The following is a 24774-nucleotide window of genomic DNA, read 5'->3' as shown; positions in this document are numbered from 1 at the left end:
GCATGTTAAATTTTACTTCATCTATTCACTCAGAAATTTTTTTTTTTTTTTGAGACAGAGTCTCACTTTGTCCCCCAGGCTGGAGTGCAGTGGCACAACCTCTGTTCATGGCAACAGTTGCTTCCCAGGTACAAGAGATTCTCCTGCCTCAGCCTCCCGAGTAGCTGGGATTACAGGTGCCCGCCACCATGCCCAGATAATTTTTTATTTTTAGTAGAGTTGGGATTTCATGATGTTGTCCAGGCTGGTCTCAAACTCCTGACCTCAGGTGATCTGCCTGTCTCAGCCTCCCAAAGTGCTGAGATTACAGGCATGAGCCACCACGCCTGGCTTCACTCAGTAAATATTTATGAGCACCATCTATACCCCAGGTACTATTCAAGGTGCTGGGAATACTGTAGTGAATAAAATAGACAAGATCGCTGCTTTCGTTTGGGTTCACATGCTCTTGGGAGTGATAGTCAGGTGGTGATATGTGTTATGGGAAAAAATTAAAAGAGTGGGGCCTCATGAGAATGTTATTCTAGATAGAAAAGTCAGAGAAGGCATCTCTGCGATATCATTTGAGAAGCACCTGAATGAAGAGAGGGACCAAGCCATGTGAATATTTAGGGGAAGAGTTTTCAGTTTCAAGAGTAAGGAGATGCAAAGGCTGGGTGTGTCTGAGGAACAGCAAGGAGGCCAGTGTGGGAGGAACTGACTGGGGGAGGAGGACAGGGGGGAGGAGGGGAAACAGGACCTTGTGGGGGCTTAAGAAGTTCCTACGTTGAAGGATCCAAGAAGAGGGTCCAGGTAAACGAATTCACACCTCTGTGTGACACAGGGGACAAGTCCTTTCTGGGTGGGCTTCAGGATGTTGGGTACTCCCTCACTCTCTAACTTTCACCTTCTCCCCATTCTCCCAGAGTTAGCTCCCCAGATTTTCTTTTCATTCTTGAGCATCAGGTGTCTGCTCATTTCCTCAGAATCTATTGTCTCCCCAACCCCACTCCCGGTGATGAAGGAAATCCCAGTCCCTTAGAGTGTCGTGCAAATTCTGCCACCTCTGGCGTCAGCAGGATGTGAGCAGAGCCCCAATCTGTTCTAGCTCCTGCTGACTCTGCAGAGAGGGGAGGACCAGCTCTGGTCCCACAGTAGGAAGGAGGTGGGGGGCTAGGGTAAATCAGGGGTGTTTCAGCTTCCATTTGTTCTCTCCGCAGGCAGGGTTTGCCCAGGTTTTCTCTTTAGCCCGTGACAAACACAATTCACCTCTGTGTTGTAGCTGTGTTTTTTTTCCCCCCTGTGTAGTCCAGGGGTTGGCAAACTTTGGCTGATGAGACAAAACCCACAGGCCTGTTTTGTCAAGCTTCACACTCCTTTCTGCTGATATTATCTATGGCTGCTTTTGCACTACAACAATAGTGATGAGTAGTTGCAACAGAGACCTTATGACTGGGAAGCCTGAAGTACTTACTATCTGGCTCTTTACAGAAAAATTTTGCCTACCCCTGGGCTAGTCTCTGAGAAAAGTATGTGTTTCTTCTAATATATTTTTTAAGTCTACTTGCAAAGCAATGATGCTGGCCTTATAATGCTAAAGCGCTCTCTTCTGCGCGGCTTGGTCCCTTCATCATGGAGGGTCCCACATAAACAGACAAGGCCTCTGGCTGAGCCATCTGATTGGATGGCATCAGAGTCACCTGGTTTGCCTCTACTCCCCAAGATTCTCTCCTGAGAGGAAGAGGGGAGGGTTAAGTTCAGCCTGCCACACCTGTAGTCTTCAGTTAAATTTTTGGTGTATGACTGACTCATGGCTGTTAACAGAAATGTATGTGTGCAAAACAATGTGGAAGATTTTTCAAACTACCAGAGAGGAAAGTGTTAACACATGTTCATAGACAAGTGAGTCTGTTGAGAAGTGCTCAAGGAGAAATTAAACATCATTCCTATCCATAGTTGCACTTGGATGTGTGTTTTACCACTAGATCCATATTTTAAAAATATTTTAATATTAATGCGAATGGATTTGACATGTGTTAGGTAGAGAAGGCTGGAGTTTCAGAGTTGAATGTAATTTGGGAGGAACATACTTCCTCATTCTTGACATACCAAGTTTAAGATTTCTCACATGATGCTGGGCATGGTGGTGCGCTCCTATAGCCCCAGCTACTTGGGAGGCAGAGCCAGGAGGATTGCTAGAATCCAGGAGTTTGAAGTGACAGTGAGCTATGATGGCACCAGGGCACTCCAGCCTGGGTGACAGAGTAAGACCATCTCTAAAAAAATACAAGAATTTCTCTTGTATGACCATCAGATGCAGACCATACAATTTCTCTTGTATGACCATCACATGCAGTACATGAGGTCTGCAGTAGACATCTGTGGTTTCCCCATTGCTTCTCCCTTTGGAGAATTGCCCCTCTCTTATTTCATGTGGTCTTGTTGGGCACATGGTTAGGACTCACTCGTAAATGTACCCTATTTCTACCCTATTTGTCTGGTCATAGTTGTGGGTCCAGGGAAGGCATATGACCCAAGCTACAGCATGTGCTTTAGTGGCTGGTGCTCTCACTTTCTTTACCTTCCCAAGCTTTCTGCTTTACCCCAAGATGATGCTGAGTTCTAATTTGCACTGGATAATTGGCGTAGATTGTAAAATTTATTTAAAATATTCCTTAAATTTGAAAAATTCTATTGTATTTTATAATAGGAATAAATTGTGTTTTCATAACAGTATCATTCATCCCACTTACTCTGCTGTGATGTAGCTTGCCACTCCCCATAAAGAGGTGGAGTCCAATACTCTCTTCCTAAACATGGGCTGGCCCTAGTGACTAGTTCACCTAGTAGAATGCAGCACAAAGGACAATTAATAGGATCGATAAATTTTCATACCCGCGTAACCAGCACCCAGATCAAGAAATGGAACATTCCCAGCACCCAGAGCCTCCTTTGTGTCCCCATCCACTAGCCCCTTCCCAGGGTAACATCTTTTCTCTCCTGATGCCATGGCTTAATTTCGCTTGTTTGCGAATTCTATCTAAATGGAATCTTTTGTGTCTGGCTTCTTTTGCTTGACTTTATGTTTGTGAGATTCATTCATGTTATTGTGTGTGGTTGTACTTATTTGTTCTCATGGCAGTATTCCATTGTATGAATATATCATAAGTTATTCATCCAATCTACTGTTGGGTCATTTCCAGTTTGGGGCTATTATGAAGTGCTGCTATAAACATTCTTTTCTATGTCTTTTGGTAAACATGTTGTATACATTGCTGTTGGGTATATAACAGGAGTGGAAGTGCGTATGTTCATCTTTTAGTCGATACTGCCAAACAGTTTTCCAAAGAGCTTATATGAATTCACATTCCCACTAGCACTGTGTTATAATTCTAGCTCAACATCTTTGCCTGTGTAGTGTCTGTGTTATCACTTTAGCTATTTAGTGAGTGAGCTATTTCAAAGCAGCATTTAATTTCAAATGGTTGAAAGACTAACCAGTTGAATATTAGAATCAGTAGATAACATTCTTTAAGAGATAGCAAAAGCCCATAATTTTTAGGACCTTTTAGAAAATGTTTCTATATTACATGTTAATTAACCATGTGTAAATATTTTGCTGCATTATTTTATAAATGCACATATAATTGCAATGTATATATTTTGGGAGTATGTGCCTACTCTAGACCATACTAATATAAACTGAGTGGCTCCAAATTAAGAAGGTTCTCTAATTTAGACATAACATCAGTGAGTACCTCACACTCTGATGAAAGAAATATTACCTGAGTTTTCCAAACATCACAGATTGGGAATGAAATTAAAGTCACAGTTATTATCCTTTACAAAATATTATTTCTCTGGTTCTTCCTCTCTTCACTGTGTGAAACTGCAGTCTCTCTACTCCTCATAATAGTTCAGTGAGTCCTCCAGGATGGCCTCTGTATCCTCTAAGATATAAGAGCAAGGCACCGACCATCTTCTGGCTCTCCTTTGCTGGGGTAAAGTCTCAGATCACTGCCCAAGCCCACCAATGTCCCACTCTACTGCAATGCCAGCTGCACCTTCTCTGTTGCTGCTGATATTGCTGGCACAGGATTTTGCTAATCCTTGCAACTTCAAGGTCCTGCGGAAATTTTAACAAAACAGCTCTTTTTAGTTTCATCTGCTTTTAAGATCCATGGCACCTGGATCAGAGGGCGCTGGGGCTGACCACCACTGGGAGGCACCAAGACTCGTCCCTCCCCTCTGGCCCTGTCTTGATGTCACTGAACTCAATTTGTGTGCTTTGACTTTCTCTTCCCTTAGGGTGAGTTACTTCCCAGGAGTCCTCTGGCCTCTCCTGTAAACAATCCTAGCAAGATTATCTCACCCTCTGCTAGCTGTGCTCAGGCCTGGGTGAGTCCTGAGAGCTTGGTCTCAAGCTGAGGCTGACCGTGTGTCCTCATCGGCATAGGTTAGTCCTGGTTTGTGACTGTCGTACTGGCATAATTATTAACAGCTCTCCCTTTCACTCTTGCAAGCCTCCTGCTTTGAATGGTTAATTATACAGGGTCACCCTCTCTCAAGCCATCTTTAGGAAAATGTTATAGAAGTAAAACAATCAACAACACGTTTTAAAATAGTCAAGAAATACACTATGTAGAGAAGAATTTTGACCTCGGATGGCTGGAGTGAGCATTGCAGTAATCTCCTAGCCTGTGGGTCTTGCCTTGCCTCTCAGCCCCTAGCTGGCAGCTACTTGGCTCCATCTAGAGGCTCTGCTCTGCTCTGGCCGAAGACTATTTCTTCCTTTCTCCTGTGGTTGAAAGAGATCACAAGATATCACAAGGGGGGATTGAAGGAGCTGGGGTAGGATGCTCTGAAACCCAGCCAGAGGTTAAATCATTGTGGTGGTGGGTCCTCCCCATACCCTCGTGCCCAGTTTTCCTAACCTGGCTTTGGCTGTATTCCTGAGACAGTTTCTGTTTCATTTGTTTCCTAGTTCCTAATGGGCCCTAAGAGTCTCTTGCTATTTCCTCCAATCCTTGGCCTGCCTTGGACCTGGACTCTGGCTCCTGACCTCAGTGACACAGGATCTGCCATCCACTGCATCTCTCTTCACATGGCCTGCCTTACCCCGTTGTCTCTCCCCCTTCCCCAAAGTGCAGTTTGCTCTTCTTGGAAGCCATGCTGTAATCTCTCGTACTTGCATGTGGGGTTTCCACCAGGAAGGCAAGGTGCTCTAGCAGAAAGGAAAAGGGCTCTGAACTCAAAAGACCGGATTCAAGTCCTATTTCAGCAATTAGCCACGTGTCCTTGGATAAATCACCGAGATACTTAACCTGAATGATAATTCCCTCATCTGTGGCAGGTAGAATGAAATTGCCACTTGAAAATGGAAGAACTGACTTCTGAACTCAGAGGATTTCCTGCTGAGTTTGGTATCAATCAGTTGACTGGGGCTGGGTTAATCTTTGGGGAAGTCAGATTTCTGAACTTGAGGAACTAAGGCTGTATGTCAAGGATGCTGGGATAATCAGCTTGGAACCAACATGATTCCCAACTTAATTTTAGGGGAAAGTTCAGCCAGCTTCGGAAGCTGGGCTATTCACCTACCCAACTGCTCCAAGCCCAGACAGGTCTTGAATCAGACAACTCTCACAGGAGAGTGTAACTGGCATCTTTTCCCCATCTCATCTTGTTGGTTTTGGTAATGAGATGAGATTGGGTAGTTCAATTTGCCAGGAATGGAGAACGGCCTGATACTCTTAAATCTCTATCTTTCAGGAATACTTAGTTCATTTTATCTTATTTTATTATTTTTTGAGACAGGGTCTTGCTCTGTCATCCAGGCTGGAGTGCAGTGGCATAATCATGACTCACTGCAGCTTCAACCTCCCAATCTCAAGCGATCCTCCCACCTCAGTCTTCCGAGTAGGTGGGACACAGGCACGTGCCACTACGCACAGCTAATTTCTTTTTTTTGGTATTTTTTGTAGAGACAAGGTTTCACCATGTTGCCCAGGCTGGTCTTGAACTTCTGGGCTCAGGCAATCTGTCCGCCTTGGCCTCCTAAAGGCCTGCATTTACAGGCGTGAGCCACTGTGCCCAGCACTTAGTTCTGCTTAAATATAATCTAAAATAAGGAGAAAGAGCCTTATTTTAATCACTTCATACTGAAGTACATTCAGAATGAGTTGAGAACCCATGTCTTATAAGAATCCATATTAATGACCAAAAATATAAAACAGAAATGGCAAGGCCATCCAGTAGTTCTGTTCTTCCTGGAATGGGAGATGGCAGCCGAGAAAAGCAGGATTTCAGTAAACATCTCCCTCTTGTGCAGAAATCCCCAGTCCGGGATTCAAATCTGATTAAGTGAGTCAGGCTTGCATTTATTACCGTATATTACAAACATTTTTCAGCATTCAGGAGTGAGTGGTGTCTCTGTGGATTTGGCCACTTCCTGGCAATTATGCACTTGGCTGCTAGTGCAAACGAGCATGCCAAATGCCTGGAATGACGATCCATGTCTGAGCAGCTTTCAGTCTGGGAAGGATGTTGTCCAAACATCACGTTCCTTCCCAAGGTGGCCAAATCCTGGTTACAGTTCTGTCCTTTAAATCTATGTATCCTGAAACTTGGCCAGAAAGGATATGGCCACATCCCTTTGCCCCTTTCAGCTTCCGCAGCAAACACCTGGGGGAACTTGCATTGATTTTGCAGTGTCTGGCGGCTGCTTAGTCCAGAAGTAGTTTTGTGCCTAGTGCCTTAATCAGAAAATCACATTCTGAACATAATCTGTCAGGTGGATTATTAGAAAACACTAATTCTTTCAGAGACTAAGTCTGGAAGCCTGGTGAAATGCCAACTGAGTGATGGCATTGTTTTTCTGAAATGCCCTTCCAGCTTTATTTGCATGAGTATTAGCCAACCTGTCCAAATTGTAGCTGATTCACACTTGTTTGCGCTTCAGAAAACAGCCCTGGATTAGAAAGAGAGTCTATCTCTCGGCATGCCCTGTACAGCAGTGGGTCCTGGTAAAACCAAACAGTTTTAATGAAATTTAGCAAGGACTGTCTTGGTATACAATTGGCTCTCTGTCTCCACTGGTTTTGCATCCACAGTCAACCAGCCATGGATTGAAAATACAGTATTCACGGGATACAGAACCCACATATATGGGGGGCCAACTTTTCCTATCATTGGGTTCTACAGGGCCGGCTATGGGACTTGAGCACTTTAGTATCTGCTGGGGGGTGAGGGTGGCAGAGGTGGGGATAGGGTATCTTAGAACCAATCCCTTTGAGATACCAAGGGATGACTGTATATGGAGAGGACTAAAATGTATGCTCAATGAGGTGGGAATTTGGTCTGTTTACCATCTGTTGAATGAATAAGTGAACGAGCTTGTGAGGCTGAGGAGGCAGAAGGATGGCTTGAGCACAGGAGTTCAAGACCAGCCCAGGCAACACAGCAAGACCCCTGTCTTAAAAAAATAATGATGAAAAATAAATAAGCAAATGGATAATTATAAACTTACCCTCTTCTTAATTACATAGTATATATCATCTTGTCCATTTCTTATTTCCTTTTAAGTTTCTCACTTTCTTTTTATTCAATTTAGATAGAAGGCAGTTAAAAGCCTTTCTCTATGAAATAGGCAAATGGAAAGTGAAAACGCCTTGACTAGAGTCCTGTGCCCACTTGTCTTTTTGCTTATCCCCCACTTCCTCCCATGAGCTTTGCCATTGTCTTCAAGAAGTAGCCCCACTCCCCTGCTTTCTCAGCTGGTGGTCTGGCCTTCTATCTGCCCCTAACAACACTCGTGTGTTTTTTCCTCTAGTCCAAATGAGGCATCTCTTCTATAATGAAAACCCCTTCTCTTCTGTGGAACCTTGCAGCATTGGTTACTCCTCTCTCCTCTGCCTTTTCTTCAGCATTGGTTTTTCAGAGTCCATAGAAGAGCTCAAGTCTCTCCAATATTAAAACAAAAAAAAAAACACAAAAGCACAAAAACAAAACAAAACAACTGCCACACCCCCAAACCAAAAAAAATCCACCTAGCCCCATATCACTTTTACCTTCACAGCCCAGTTTTTCAGTTGAAAGATCTATATTCAGAGACTCTATTTTCATACTACTTTTTTATCCTCTGTAAAATTAAATAAGAAAAAGGCTTTTTTTTTCCAGAAGGTAAATATAAAATTAGAAAATCAGAACTATGTTTTTCCTTTAAGAATAGAAACAATTTTTTTCCCTTGCTAGCTAGATTTCTTAGGGTAAGAATATAAATCCCAAATCAGATTGCATTTTGTTTTGACAACAAAGGAGAAAAGCACAAGAACAATCTTATCATTATAAGACTTGTTTATAATCTAAGAAGCACTGGATGCAATTCCATGTGATTTCCTGTCCTAGCTCCTTTACTCAGACGGTCCTCTGACTATCCTGCAGATCCTTTGCTGGGCTGTCTCCTAACTCCACATGCTTGTCTTTAGCTGTCTTATTGCTCCTGTGGTTTCAGCTGCCAGCCATCCAGTGAATTCCTAATCACCACCTCTGGCCGTTCTCTGTCTTCTGAGTTTCAGATTCATGTATACAAACACCTCCATCCTGATGGTCCCTGAGCGGTAAAAATCAACATGTACAAGACTGAACTTAGTGTCTCTTTCTTAAATTTGCCTCTCCTCCATATCTCTGTAACCTCACACCTGAGAGTCATCGTAGCTCTTCCTTCCCTGTCACTGTCTGTATTTAACTGGTGATTTAGTATTGCCTTTTCAGCTTTTTAATACTTCCTGTTTTGGCCTCCTTCTGTCCATTCCCATGCTGACGGCCCCAGTTCAGACCTTATTATTTTTCATCCTTTGAGTTTTCCACCTGCCTGCTTCCTCCTGGTCATACACTTCTCCAATGCCTTCTCCATGTGAATATTTTGATGATGTTGAAGGAATCACTTTAAAATGCATATCTGATCATCTCACTTCCCTGTTGAATACTCCTTACTAGCTCCCCAGTGCCCAGAGGATAAAGCTAAAATCTTTAGCATAGCATAAAAGATTAAAGTTTGTTACTTGTTCTCCCTTCCTCAACTATACATCTTAGCTTTCTCAGGGGTCTCAGACTCAAAGGTCTACAGTGGAGGGTATAGTGGTGACTAGGTAGGGCTACTGTGAACTAGAGGATTCATAATCCCATTGAAAAGGGTGAACGGTTGCTACAGACCAGATTTTCTCTTCAACATTCACATGTTGAAATCCCAATCCTTGATTTGATGGCATTAGGAAGTAGGGCTTTTGGCAGGTGATTAAGTCATAAGGATGGCGCTCTTACAAATGGGGTTTTTACCATTACAAAAGAGACCCTAGAGTCCCTTTGTCCCTTCCACCATGTGAGGCACAGCAAGAAGACGGCCCTCTATGAATAAGGAAATGAGCCCCCACCAGACACTGAATCGGAGTGCCTTGATCTCGGACTTCTCATCCTCCAGAACTGTGAGAAATAAATGTCTGTTGTTTAAGCTACAGTCTACAGTGTTTTGTTACAGCAGCCTGAATGAACCAAGACAGCCACTCTTTGGCTCCAGCCAATTACTGGTGAGTGGGAATTTGGGCTTAGCGTGGCCAAAGTAACAACTTCTTTTTTCATGAGAAGCTGGATTTTTACATCAAACTAAGTTTACTAAGTGTTAGAAACTAATTTTAAAACATTAAAACTCATTTTTTATTTTGAGTCTCACTGTGTCACCCAGGCTGGAGTGCAGTGGTGCAATCTCGGCTCACTGCAACCTCTGCCTCCTGGGTTCAAGTGATTCTCCTGCCTCAGCCTCCCACATAGCTGGGATTACAGGTGCCTGCCGCCACGCCTGGCTAATTTTTGTATTTTTAGTAGTAACGGGGTTTCACCGTGTTGACTAGGCTGGTCTCAAACTCCTGACTTTGTGACGCACCTGTCTCGGCCTCCCAAAGTGCTGGGATTACAGGTGTGAGTCACCGTGCCCAGCCAATCATTGCGTTTTTAAATGTTCATTATTAAAGTGAAAAAAAAAATACAACCTTTGTACCAAATTAAACACATCTGTGTAAGACTGCAAGATTGATGCCCATGTCTATAAGTTCTTCCTGAATTCTGATTCTTAATCATGTGGAATTGCTTCTGGTACCCTAAATATGTACTGTGCCTCCTCACCTTTGTTTTTGCTGGCTTTCTCTGTTTGGAATGCCCTCTCTCTTCCTCACACTCCTTCCATCCCACTCTAACTCTTATCCCAAACATATGGTAAGGATTTTGAAATGTATCCTTATTTGTCAAGACTCCTCTCATGGGAGGGAGGTTGCAGCAAGATGGTGGAGAACTGTTCAGTGATTTTCACCCCAGAGAAACATCAATTTGAACAACCACCTACACATGAAAATACCTTCACAAGAGTAAGGAAACCAGTTGAGAGATTATAGTACCTTGTTGTAGCACAATAACAAGAAAAGATGCATTGAAGTGGGCAGGAAGAACAGTTTTACATTACATGTGTTATTCTTTCTCCAAGCCCAGGCAGCATAGTGCAGAGACAGATATAATTCACTTGGGAGAAAGAGAGGGAATTGAGCACAGGACTTTGGCTGGACTCCAACACCAGGCCCATAACAATAAAACTCAGCACTGAGAAGGCCCCTCATGGCTCCAGACTCCAGGCTGGTACCCAAGGATGAAGCCTTGAGATCCACCCCAGTCCCAAGCAGGACCACAGAGCCCAAGGCTTCAGGCTTGTGTAGTAGACTTGATCTTTGGCCCACACCATTGCTGAGCAAACATCAGTGGCTCCATGCTTTGATCATATCTGGCAGCCCTCAGTGTCCCTGGGTGTCTGGTGTATACCAGTGCAATGCTTGTCACAGCAGGTCCTGGGCTTCTGGCTGTGCCACACTGGCCATAGCAGGCACTAGAATTCTGATGCACCCTGGTGCTGTCCCTGCTGCAGGGCTTTTCCAAACAAAGCCAGTCTCTGAAAGCTAGAATAAGTACCTATTTCTTCAAATATGCTGACATTGGTGCACAGCCACAAGGCTCAAGAAAAATTAGGCAAACGTGAGATCCCAAATGGACAAAATGAGATGCCAGTGACTGGTGTTAAAGAAATGAAGATGTATGAACAACCTGACAAAGAATTTAAAATAACTCTTAATGAAACTCTTTGACTTCAAAACAATACAGAGAAACATTTCAATGAAATGAAGAAAATAAGTGACCAGAATGAGAAATGCAATAGAGAGCATCAATAGCAGAACTGATTAAGCAGAAGAAAGAATCTATGAACTCAAAGACAGGTTATTTGAAAATATACAGTCAGAGGAGAAAACAGAATACAAAAGAATGAAGAAAGTTTACGGTTGGTTTTCGTTTTTTTTGTTTGTTTGTTTTGTTTTTTGTTTTTGAGATGGAGTTTTGCTCTTGTTGCCCAGGCTAGAGTGCAATGGCGTGATCTTGGCTCACTGCAACCTCTGCCTCCCAGGTTCAAGCGATTCTCCTGCCTCAGCCTCCTGAGTAGCTGGGATTACAGGCATGCGCACCACCCTGGCTAATTTTGTATTTTTAGTAGAGACAGGGTTTCTCCATGTTGGTCAGGCTAGTCTTGAACTCTCGACCTCAGGTAATCCACCCACCTTGGCCTCCCAAAGTGTTGGGATTACAGGCATGAGCCACCGCCTCCGGCAAGCTTATGGGATTTATGGAACAGCATCAAAAGAGCAAATACTCAAGTAATAGTTTAAGAAGAAGAGAAAAATAAGGGAGTGGAAAGCCTGTTTAAAGAGATGGTAGCAGAAAATTTTCCAAACCAAAATGTGGTATATATACATAATAAAGGTGCAAATATTCAGGTACAAGAAGGTCGATGGTCTCCAATCAGATTCAATCCAAATTAGACTACCCCAAGACATTATACTAAAACTGTAAAAAAAACCAAAGACAAAGAGAATCCTGAAAGCAGCAAGAGATAAGTAAATAACATATAAGGGAGTTGCAATATGACTTGCAGCAGACTTCTCAGCAGAAACCTTAAAGGGCAGGAGAGAGCGGGATGATATATTCAAAGTACTGAAGGAAAAGTATTGTCAACCAAAATAATATACCCAGCAAATATGTTCTTCAGAAATGAAGCAGAAATAAAGACTTCCAGACAAATAAGAGCTGAGGGAGTTCATCATCACCAGACCTGTCTTACAAGAAATGCTAAAGAGGAGTTCCTCAAGCTAAAGGAAAATGATGCTAATGAGTAACACAAAAACATCTGAAAGTATAAAACTGACTGGTAAAAGTACTAAATTTAGAATAATTGTAGTATACAAATTATTACGAAGGTTAAAAGACAAAACTATTAAAAATAACAGCTACAATAATTCGTTAAGGAATATGCAATTTAAAATGATACAAATTGTGATATCAAAAATTCAAAATGTGGGAGTGGGGAGCTTGAGTAAAAGGGCAAAGTTTTTTGAAGTGGAATCAAAGTTAAGTTGTTATCAGCTTAAAATAACCCAGTATATATAGATGTTGAGCATTTTTTCATATATCTGTTATTTGTATATCTTTTGAGAAATGTCTGTTTAGGTCCTTTGCCCATTTTTAAGTGGGTTATTTGTTTTCTTGCTATTGAGTTGTTTGAGTTTCTATATATTTTGGATATTAACCCCTTATTAGATGTATAGTTTGCAATTTTTTCTCCCATTCTGTAGGTTGTCTCTTCACTCTGTTTATTGTTTCCTTCGTTGTGAAGAAGCTTTTTAATGTTATGTAATTCCATTTGTCTAAAAAAATACATAGGAGTAAATTTAACCAAGGAGGTAAAAGTTCTGAAAACTATAAAACATCACTCAAAGAAATTCAAGAGGACACAAATAAATGGAAAGATATCTGTGTTCATGGACTGAATAAATTAATGTTGATAAAATGTCCATACTACCCAAAATCACCTACAGATTCAGCATAATCTCTATCAAAATAAGACATTTTTCACAGAAATTGAAAAAACAATCCTAAAATTTGTACAGAATCGCAAAAGACCCTGAATAGCCAAAAGAATTTTGAGCAAAAAGAACAAAGCTGAAGGCATTGCACTACCTGGCTTCAAAATATACTACAAACCGAAACAACATAGTTCTGGCACGAAAACAGACATGTAGACAAATGGAATAGAGTGGAAAGTTCAGAAAGAAATACATGCTTTTACAGCCAACTGATTTTTAACAAATGCACCAAGAACACACAATGGGGAAAGGGCAGTCTCTTCAATAAAGGGTGTTGGGAAAACTGGATATCCACATGCAGAAGAATGACATTAGACCTTTATTTAATACCACAGACAAAAATAATCTCAAAATGGATTAAAGACTTCAGTGTAAGACCTGAAACTATGAAACTACTAAAAGAAAATGGGAAAATCTCCATGACATTGGTCTAGGCAATGATTTTTAAAATATGACCCCCAAAAGCACAGGTGACAAAGGAAAAATAGACAAATTACATTATATTAAAAAGCTTCTGCACAACAAAGGAAACAATAAACAGTGAAGAGACAACCTACAGAATGGGAGAAAAATTTGCATATACATCTCATAAAGGGTTAATATCCAAAATATATAGAAACTCAATAGCAAGAAAAGAAATAACCCATTTAAAAATGGACAAAGGACCTGGACAGACATTTCTCAAAAGAAGATATACAAATAACCAACAGGTATGTGAAAAAAGTGCTCAATATCACTAATTATCAGGGAAATGCAAATTAAAACCACAATGAGATACTACCTTACCCTGTTAGAATGGCTATTATCAAAGAGACAAAAGGTAACAAGTGTTGGTGAGAATGTGGATAAAAGAACCCTCATGCCCTATTGGTGGAAATCTTAAATTAGTATAGCCATTATGGAAAACAGGATAGAGGTTCCTCAAAAAATTAAAAACAGAACCATCATATGATCCAACAATCCCACTACTGGATATATATTTAAAGAAAATCAAATCAACTTGTTGAACAGACATCTGCACTCCCATGTTTATTGCAGCATTGTTCACAGTAGCCAAGATACGGAATCAACCTAAGTATCTGTCAATGAATGATTTAAAAATGTGGTATATATACACAATGGAAATCTATTCATCATAGAAGAAACCCTGTCATTTGCAACAACATGGATGAATCTGGAGAACATTATGTTAAATAAGCCAGGCACAGAAATACAAATACTACATGATCTCATTCATATGTGAAATGTGAGAAAGGTGGTCTCGTAGAGGTAGAGAATATAATGGTGGTTACCAGGATCTGAGGTGGTTGGAGGAGCAGGGGATACAAAATTTCAGTTAGAAAGGATGAATAAGTTTAAGATATCCATTGTATGGCGTGGTGTCTATAGTTAATATATTCTTGAATAATGCTAAGAGAGTGGATTTAAAGTGTTTTCACCACAAAACTTATACCTATGTGAGATAATGCATGTTACTTAAGGTAGCATTCTACAATGTATATATACCTCAAAACAATGTGTTTTACATGGTAAATACAAATAATTTTACCTGTCAACTTAAAAATTTTTTTAAAAAGTTTCCCCTCATGAATCCCTTCTCTCTAAAGCGTTTCCTAACATTCCTTTACTCCACTTTAGGGAGAGCCAACTCTTTCCTTTGCACTCCAACAGAGTCTGTGGAATTTTTCTTTCCATGATGCACACTCTAAGACTCTAAGCTCCAAGAAGACAGATTTCATGTCTTAATTATCCACTTATCCTCCAGACCTAGCACAGTGATTGGCACATAGTAGGCACTCAGTAAATTTTTGTTGAATGAATAAACTAGACAGTAGTTGCCAAGATGTATGCTTTCTAAAATTGGGACTAATTTTTATTAAAAAATTGCCAAAATGATACAGCTGAAAATATCATTCCAAGATCCTCATAAATATTGATGGTTCTTTTGGAAGCTAGTTTCCAGTGATGGTCCCCAGTGAAACATGCCTCCTAGTACACTTGTGTAGTTCCCTACCCTTGAGTCTGGGCTGGCCCTGTGACTTGCTTTTTGACCAATAAAGCGAGGTGGAAATGACACTGTATGACTTCCAAGGCTGGGTCAGGTCTTACAGCCTCTATCCAAGCCTCTTGGAATGCTTGCTCTTGGGATACTTCCTCCGGGATCCCAGCTACTGTGCTGGGTGGAGCTCAGGTTACATGAAGAGGCCACATGTAGGCTATGTGATGTGCTTTCCCAGACCACTGCTGGGCTCTTGGCCAACAACTAGCTTCAACTGCCATCACAGGAGTGAGGCACAGTGAACGTCAGGCCCACTGAGCCTACAGATTGAAACTCACTCCACCATTTGACTGCAACATGACGTCCCTGGATGAGAACTGTCCAGCTGAGCCCATTCAACCTTCAGAATTGTGGGAGATAATACTAAAATTGTTTTAAGCCAATAAGTTTTGGACTGGTTAAGCAGCAATGGATAGCCAGAACACCTTCGAAATGAATAAAATGTTTGAAATTATTAGGTCAGGATAGTTTAAATTGTCTTGCTATGATTGACTTTGGAGTTCTGCACTACATTATTTCACAAATAACCTACTTGACCTCATGCCTCAATGATTGCTTTTAAGTGTACAGTTTCCTTTATTTAGAGAGTTAGTATTGATACATTTACATAACTAAGATTTTTAAAGATAACTAAGTTCTCTAACACATTGATAGACACCAAATTTTTAAACAGTGACTAACAGGATGATGAAAAATGGCAGTATAAATTCCATCCTATAGTAGCCAGTAAATTTTTATTAGATTGAAACTAAAAAAAATCTTTTAATGATCCTATTAGTCATTCTCTAGTAAAATAATCTGTGGCAGGATTTAGTCAGTAATATTTATTTCACTTCTATCTGTTGGATGGTTCTCTCCCTCCATTTAGAAATTAAACTATAATTTACACACAGTAAAATCATGCTGATTTGTATATAGTTTTATAAAATAGATGCAAAACTATTCAAATGTATAGTTTCTACATTTGACTAATTAGATAGCTGTGTAACTACTGCCACAATCAAGATACAGAATAATTCCATCATCTTCCAAAGTAGTCCTGTGCCCCTTTATAGTCAAGTCTCTTCCCAACCCCTGGCTACCACTGATTTAAAAAAATAATTTACTGAAGTGAAACTCATATAACATAAAACTAACCATTTTAAAGTGAACAATTCTGTGACATTTAATACATTCACAATGTTGTGCAACACTACCCCTGTCTAGTTTGAAAACATTTCCATAACTTCAAAGTAAAATTCCTTAGTTTTCTCCCTCTTTCTTGCTCCCCAGTCCCTGGTAACTATCAATCTGTATTCTGTCTCTGGATTATCTAGTCTGGATATTTTATACAGATGGAATCATATATGACCTTTTGTATCTGGCTTTAACTTAGCATAATGTTTTCAAGGTTCATCCACATTGTAGCAAGCATCAGTACTTCATTCTTTTTCATGGCTGAATAATATTCCACTGTATGTATATAATCTATATTTTTGTCCCTATAATTTTGCCTTTGCAAGAGTGTCATATAAAATGCAATTATATAATCTGTCAGCTTTTGAATCCAATGAGATGTTTTGATCTGTGCTTTTAGAGTGTGTGGATACCTTCCCTATCATTTACTAAACTTTTTTTTCCTCATGGTTTTGTGGTGGCATGATATTTTGGACTTATAACTTATGTGTACCCTCCTGCTCTATGCTTTATCAAATTTACTCATTTTTACATTGATGCCTTGCCCTAAGCCTGAACACTCAATGTTAGTCACCATCACTTTAAGGAAAGATTTTTGGTGTGAAATCGGTGAACACAACTTCTGAATCTTCATTTTAAATTCCAAAACCATTTCATGGGTATAAGCAAGATTTGTGAAGAATACTTTAGGAGTCGGGATTATTTTTCCCACATAAGAGACAGAAGAGAAGAAGAAAACTGTGGGCTGGAGAGCTGAGATAGAGGCAGGAGTAAGTGATCTCTGAGAAAGCAGAACCTTCTGCTACTCACACCCATCCTAGAGAGCAGCGCTGGGGAAGGAGCAGTGTGCTGGTGAGGGAGAAAAGGAAAAATGAGTTGGGCAGACAGCTAAAGATGGGTCCTTGGTAAAACTCCTTCAAACAGAGAAACAGCCTGAAAAATCAAAGCTATAGGCACAAACAGAGCAGCCTGGGGAAAACTCGGGCTGCAGCTGCACAGATAAGAAAGCAAGACCCAACACAGCAGCCTTTGTTCTTGGTGTAATCAGCAGGCTCCCAGGAAAAAGTTTCTTCCCCTTTTCAGGTATGTACATGGGAGGCTCCATGGGAACTTGCATGGGGAGGGGGTGGGGCCTTACCCAAACATACCCACAGTTGCACAAACAAGAGAAGCTGCACTTTGTGCTTTCCTAAATACATGCCCACAGCTGCAAAGATTAGGAGAGTTACACAGACAGCTCCACAGATAAGGGAAGTTACACAAACAGCTGCAGAGATGAGGAGAGTCTGATAAAAGCTTTTGGATTCAACTGTAAAAACGGCAACTCCTCTTTTGGGCCCTCTCTCCATGGCAACCCCTCTTTTGGGCCCTCTCTTCTTTCACTTATTAAACTTTCACTCCAACCTCACCCTTTGTGTCCACACTCCTTAATTTTCTTGATTGTGAGACAAAGAACTCTGGGTGATACCTCACAAAGAGACTGCTACATTGTGGTGCATTGGCTGAAAGCCAAGAGGTAACAAACTGTGTAACACTGGGACATTGAGATCCACATGGGCACACAAGGGCAGAGGGAGCTTGAGATGATGTCCAGGATGAGTTCTGGGACAGCATGCCATGCTCTGGGGCTTCCCTCCCACACTGGTGGGATGCCTCATACAAGTAAAGATAAGGAGCGTAGGTATCAACACAGCCAACAACCTACCTGGTTTCCTGCCCTGGGCAGAGCACAGTTTCATATCACTCAAGAAGGGCTTGCGAATTAGCCAAGAGGAAGCGTGAGAGCAGGTGGGCCTGAAGGTGTCCCTTGGTAGAAAGACCAGCATTTTGAGTGCTCACTTTGTGGCTGGAGACCAGATAGGAATTCAGCTCCCCCAGCACATGCTGGCTCTGGAGGGTCATCAGATCTGAGGACCAAACTGAGCAGAACATCTCAGCAGTTGCCAGTGTAAGGCAGATGATGGCCACAAGGGAGGAGATGCCTTTTCCAGGTGTCACAGTGCTACACAAGTCCCCAAGAGCTTAGAAACGACCTTGAGAAGAGGAGGAGGAGGAGGAGGAGGAGGAAATGCTGAACTGTTTTTAAATTTGAAACGGCTAACGTACCTGGAGTTAGCTAGGAGTGTAATTTCTGCCAGCAGTTGGAATTGGAACTTCATAGAGATGAGGAGTGGCAGACTTACTAGCCTCTGTGTGCCTCAGTCGTTTCAGCTGGCAAAGAGGGAGGTGGTCATAGTACCTCCCCATGAAGGTTACTGTGAGGGTTAAATAAGGTAATGTGTGCACAGAATTTAGGATGGTGCCTGGCACACAGCAAGCATTCAGTAAATGTTTGCTCTCATTGTCTGCAAAATGCATACCTACATACCACGAACAAACAAACTGAAAAACAAAAAGTGACAAAATACATTGTTGGAAAAACTTACCTATGGTAGTTCTGTGGTATTGACAAGTGAACCAGGAAGTCAGACTTCCTGCCCTTTGGAGCTTTCAATTTAAGACATATTCAAACTTCTGACAGTCCCTAATGTTGCCAATAAAGCTAAATATGAAATAAGTGTTGACTGCGGCCAGGCGCGGTGGCTCACGCCTGTAATCCCAGCACTTTGGGAGGCCGAGGCAGGCAGATCATGAGGTCAGGAGATGGAGACCATCCTGGCTAATATGGTGAAACCCCGTTGCTACTAAAAATAGAAAAATTAGCCAGGCATGGTGGCACGCACTTGTAGTCCCAGCTACTTGGGAGGCTGAGGCAGGAGAATCAATTGAACCTGGGAGGTGGAGGTTGCAGTGAGCTGAGATCATGCCACTGCACTGCAGCCTGGCAACAAAGTGAGACTCAGTCTCTAAAAAAAAAAAAAAAAAAAAAATTGACTGCACGTTAAGCATCAGCCAATTGAGATGATAAGACTGGTTATTTTAGGAAGGCTTTATAGGGTCTTTGCATCTGGGGAGTAACCTGGGATCTTTTTTTTTTTATTATACTTTAAGTTTTAGGGTACATGTGCACAATGTACAGGTTAGTTACGTATGTATACATGTGACATGCTGGTGCGCTGCACCCACTAACTCGTCATCTAGCATTAGGTATATCTCCCAATGCTATCCCTCCCCCCTCCCCCCACCCCACAACAGTCCCCGGAGTGTGATGTTCCCCCTCCTGTGTCCATGTGTACAGTAACCAAAACAGCATGGTACTGGTACCAAAACAGAGATATAGATCAATGGGACAGAACAGAGCCCTCAGAAATAATGCCGCATATCTACAACTATCTGATCTTTGACAAACCTGAGAAAAACAAGCAATGGGGAAAGGATTCCCTATTTAATAAATGGTGCTGGGAAAACTGGCTAGCCATATGTAGAAAGCTGAAACTGTATCCCCTCCTTACAGCTTATACAAAAATCAATTCAAGATGGATTAAAGACTTAAACGTTAGACCTAAAACCATAAAAACCCTAGAAGAAAACCTAGGCATTACCATTCAGGACATAGGCACGGGCAAGGACTTCATGTCTAAAACACCAAAAGCAATGGCAACAAAAGCCAAAATTGACAAATGGGATCTAATTGAACTAAAGAGCTTCTGCACAGCAAAAGAAACTACCATCAGAGTGAACAGGCAACCTACAAAATGGGAGAAAATTTTTGCAACCTACTCATCTGACAAAGGGCTAATATCTAGAATCTACAATGAACTCAAATTTACAAGAAAAAAAAAACCCCATCAAAAAGTGGGCAAAGGACATGAACAGACACTTCTCAAAAGAAGACATTTATGCAGCCAAAAAACACATGAAAAAATGCTCATCATCACTGGCCATCAGAGAAATGCAAATCAAAACCACAATGAGATACCATCTCACACCAGTTAGAATGGCAATCATTAAAAAGTCAGGAAACAACAGGTGCTGGAGAGGATGTGGAGAAATAGGAACACTTTTATTAATTTTTTTTTTGAGACAGAGTACAGTGACATGATCACAACTCACTGCAGCCTTGACCTCCCAGGCTCAAGTGATCCTCCCACTTCAGCCTCCTGAGTAGCTAGGACCACAAGTGAGAGCTACCATTGCTGGCTAATTTTGTTTAGTTTTTGTAGAGACAAGGTCTCACTAGGTTGCCCAGGCTGGTTTTGAACTGCTGGGCTCAAGTGATCCTGCCTCAGCCTCCCAAAGTGCTGGGATTACAAGCATGAGCCACCGTGCCTGGCTTTCACCTGGGATCTTACCTTCAACCTTGTACCTTGATGGGCTTGACTCAGTGTAACTCTTCCTGTAATCTGACACTCTCTCTTTCCTTTCCATATATATTACATGCAGAAATACTTTTCTGTTCAGCCAACCTTTTCAGTGATTCAAAAGATGTATTGGTCAGCCGGGCACAGTGGCTCACGCCTGTAATCCTAGCACTTTGGGAGGCCGAGGTGGGTGGATCGCGGGGTCAGGAGATCAAGACCATCCTGGCTAACACGGTGAAACGGTGTCTCTACTAAAAATACAAAAATTTAGCTGGGCGTGGTGGCAGGCACCTGTAGTCCCAGCTACACGGGAGGCTGAGGCAGGAGAATGGCATGAACCCGGGAGGCGGAGCTTGCAGTGAGCCAAAATTGTGCCACTGCACTCCAGCCTGGGCGACAGAGCGAGACCCTGTCTCAAAAAAAAAAAAAAAAAGATGTATTGGTCAATTTGATAATAGCATGTCATTATAAATGTGTTATTGCTAGAAATTAGCAGCCAAAATATAACACGATAGAGTGTTCCTTGTAGCTTCCTTGCTCATCTTACATTGCCCATTGTAACATTTTTAGGATTGTTAACCATATTATTTCTTCATGTTTCACAGTACTGCACTTATAATTAGTGTGTATCAGTGTCTGTTATCATACTGTCCTCTTGGCTTTCAACCAGTTAATTATTTGTTGGATTGCTTTTCAGAGTACTGGCTGCCTTCCCTATGACGTGCGGCCTCCCTTCCCGCTGATCATCTTACTCTTCTGTTCTTTGCTATTTTCAGACACTATTTTGCACTCATTATGCACAAGTTCAAACTTTAGTCATGTGAAGAGAACTGAGTGCCTTGTCTAATTTTTCAGCACCAAAACCAAATAAACAAAAAATGCATAAAGTCCATTTAAAAATATCCACACTGCATCAGGGAACAGAGAAGCTTTTTCTCTCATGTGAAATCTTCTCCAGGAAACCACCAGGACTGAGGCCCCCATGGCGCACACATGCTTGCTTTAGGTGCTTACGTTAAGATGGTATTTCATTAGTTTTGGATGGTCCCTTCCACAGAGCTCAGATGCTATGCTTCTTTCTATTTTAAAAGGGGGGACGAAATGATTGGCTTTTCATCCAAAATACTCATGTTCTTCTAGCATATTAAAATTCATTTGTGACTAAGTCATTATAGTGAAGTACTTGGAAACCTTTCTATTCTAGAGAGTTCTGGGCACAAACACATTTACAGTGTGCACTAATGCCAGGCTCATGTCCTCGCGTCCTCCAAGGGACAGGGATGAGCTGGGTCATAAACCAAACAGTGGGACTCTGGCAATCCCTTTTAGCTCAGGCAGATGCAAAATTGAAGACCCAAAAGAAGCCTTCCAAAGGTCACAGGAGGTTGCTCTCAGGAAAAGAGAATCAGTAATTTATTTTTAAGCAATCTCTTAGCCTCTGTGACAGTTATGTTTCCTTGTAAGCTGCTTTGGAGCCACTCACCACTCTGGAATTGCAGAGTAGGCTACGAACAATCCGGCTTCGTAAGAACATGCAAGTGAGGACCCACGAGGAGATACTCATGTGCTTTTTAAAGTGCTTCTCACACTTTGCTTCCTAAACTGCCTTAATTGAGGCAAGGGAGCCAACATGAGTGAGTTCCCTCCCGCGGCTTGCTCTGCCGTGGAGTTCAAGGATGCCTGAGCCCTGAAAACACGGCGCGGTGCAGTTGGGCTAATGGGAAGTCCTGAACAGCTTGCTGAATTATTACTTCATTCTCGGCTGAAGCAGCAGGAGGCGAGATGATGAGTGAAGGAAAAAACCCATGGACTCCAGCGTGGGCTGAAGGAACCAAAACAAACACTGAGAAGACAGGCCAATACTGAAATCCGTTTCAAGGATGGAGCGCGCAGGAATGTTTCACCATATTTTGTCTAAGGAACAGATTTCATTTTTGAATGGCTGTATTAATCAGTGGAAGCAGAACGGCAGGAAGGAATCCGTTTTCCCCTCTCCCCAACGCCTCCCGTGGCTCGCAGGGACATTCCCCCCATTCTTTGTACTGAAGGTGGCTTGGAAGTTTTAGAGGCATGAGACAGGTTCTGAACTCGCATGCCCTTTCTTTCTCCTTCCCGAACAAATTTTGCGTAAGAATATTTGGGACAAGGAATCCACCATGGCGGGGTGCAATAAAAGCGTTTCACAAATTATGATTTCCCATTCTCTAGGCAGCTCAGCTCTGCCTAACAGCTCTAATTTCCTAGACAAATAGTCCTCCCTCTCCTCTCCAGCTGCTTACAGGCGCCTCTCTCTGGGTATTCTTTTTAAAATCCCTCTCCTGGGGAATTTTTAAAAAAGCTTCTCGCACTTTTTCATGCGATTTTCATGGTTCCATCCATCTCCCCACTTTTTTGGTCAAAGCCTTCCTCCCAAATATCCATTGCTTTTTCATCCCGTCCATACTACTGTTCAACTGTTGGTTGAGCTTCTCCTAGCCTCCTGCCGCTGTCACTGGGCCAATGGAAGCCAGTCCCTTGCCTCTTTGTTCTATTATTTTATGGCAAGATAATAAACTTCTACATTTTTGAAGTACTTTTCACTGACTTGATATCAAGTATTTTGATAATCACAAAGTGACGAAACACATGTTCTCTTTTTCCAGTTACATAATGAGGTCAAATATTGATTAGCAGTGAGTAGATAGATGTATATTGTACACACACACACACACACCCGACCATCCTCCTTTTGGCCTATGGAGACTATTACTCCAAAGAGCCGACACATTTGTGTTGACATTTCAGTCATCCAAGAAAGCTGCAAATGTCACTTCCTTTGAATATTTTCCTTCAGTTTTCAGGAAAGAGTTGGGGGAACTAGCTTATCATGGATGGCATGAGCTGAGAGGATGGTAATTTTTCACAAAAGTAGACATTGTTCGAGGCTAATAGTAAGCTGTAATCTAGACTCATAACTGTAGAGGGCGCTCTTGACTTAATAATGACAGCATTGCTATTGTCACTCCAGGAAGCTGGGAGGTGACAGATTATCCTTTTATTACCAAGTATTTTATGGGGAAAGAGAGAAGGTGCCTTTTGGAATAGACAAGAAATCCATATTGTTTCATATTACCTTTTATAACATGTCTTCTTAAGAATAAGCTCATCGTCTAATTCGTAGCCCCTGGTTACAGTTTTGTTAAAAGTGCAGAAGCTTCCAACTAATGAGAATGAATCTCATCAATGTCTCATACCTTGTGTTGGTCCTGCCACTTGGTAATAGGTGCTTTGCGTGCTGGGAGCTGTGAGCGATCTTCCAAAAATGGCAAGTGGGGTGGGCACTCCTTTGCAGAAAAGCCTTCCGTGGGTTTCAATTTCATTTAGCATGAACTCCCCACTTCTTACTGTGCCCTACCAAGGCCTTCTAGGATATAGCTTCTTCCTACACTTCAAGCTCTCTTTCTCTCTTCCTTCCCAGTGTCTGGGCCGAATCTGGGACAGCACATGGACCTTGCCAAGCGGGGCACACTCTGTGGCATCTGCATTTGCTCTTCCATCTGCACAGTGAGCTCTTCCGTGCATCTTCCAAAGGCTGGCTCCTTCCCATTTCTCAGTCCTCTGGTCATAGAAACCCCTTGGAGGGAACTTTTTTGACTACCTCATCTAAAATAGGCCCGGCCCCAGCCAGCTTTTCTTTTTTAATTAAAAATTTAATTGTGATATAATTCACATAAGATTTCACAAAACACCACATTCACCATTTAAAAGTGTACGATTCAATGGTTTTCGGTATATTCACAATATTATACGGCCATCACCACTATCTAACTTCAGAACATTTCCATTGTCCCCAAAAGAAACCTCATACCATGAAGAAGTCACGGCCCACCTCGCATTCCTTCCAGCCTCTGGCATCCACTCATCTACCGTCTTGTCTGTATGGAATTGCCTGTGCTGGGTATGACACACCCACTTCTTTTTAAATGTTAAAGCACCCTGTTTGTTTCCTTCCTGGCATGGATGTATTTGCTCATTTACTTGTTTACCATTTATTCTCACAATCTATGAATAAGTTGCAGAGTTTCTTCACAATTCAGTCTGCCCAGCCTTAAAGTGAGCCCAGCCTTTCACCATAGGATCCAATCTATGTGGTGGTGCAACCACTTCTGGGGCTACTGTGGAAGAGACTCCTCTGTGGTAGCATGCCCTCCAAGAGTTCTTGAGGGCTCTATATCTTTTGAAGGATTTTCTGCTTTTCACTTGCAACCCACAGAGTCATAACTGATTTAATCACCTTCTTCAGAGTACTGCGTGCATTTGTAGAAGACTCTTTTAA

Source organism: Pan troglodytes, chromosome 15, assembly GCF_028858775.2.
Source record: "Pan troglodytes isolate AG18354 chromosome 15, NHGRI_mPanTro3-v2.0_pri, whole genome shotgun sequence".
In the NCBI taxonomy this organism is placed as follows: domain Eukaryota; kingdom Metazoa; phylum Chordata; class Mammalia; order Primates; family Hominidae; genus Pan; species Pan troglodytes.
The sequence above is the reverse complement of the archived record's forward strand: the minus strand, read 5'-3'. Positions refer to the sequence as shown.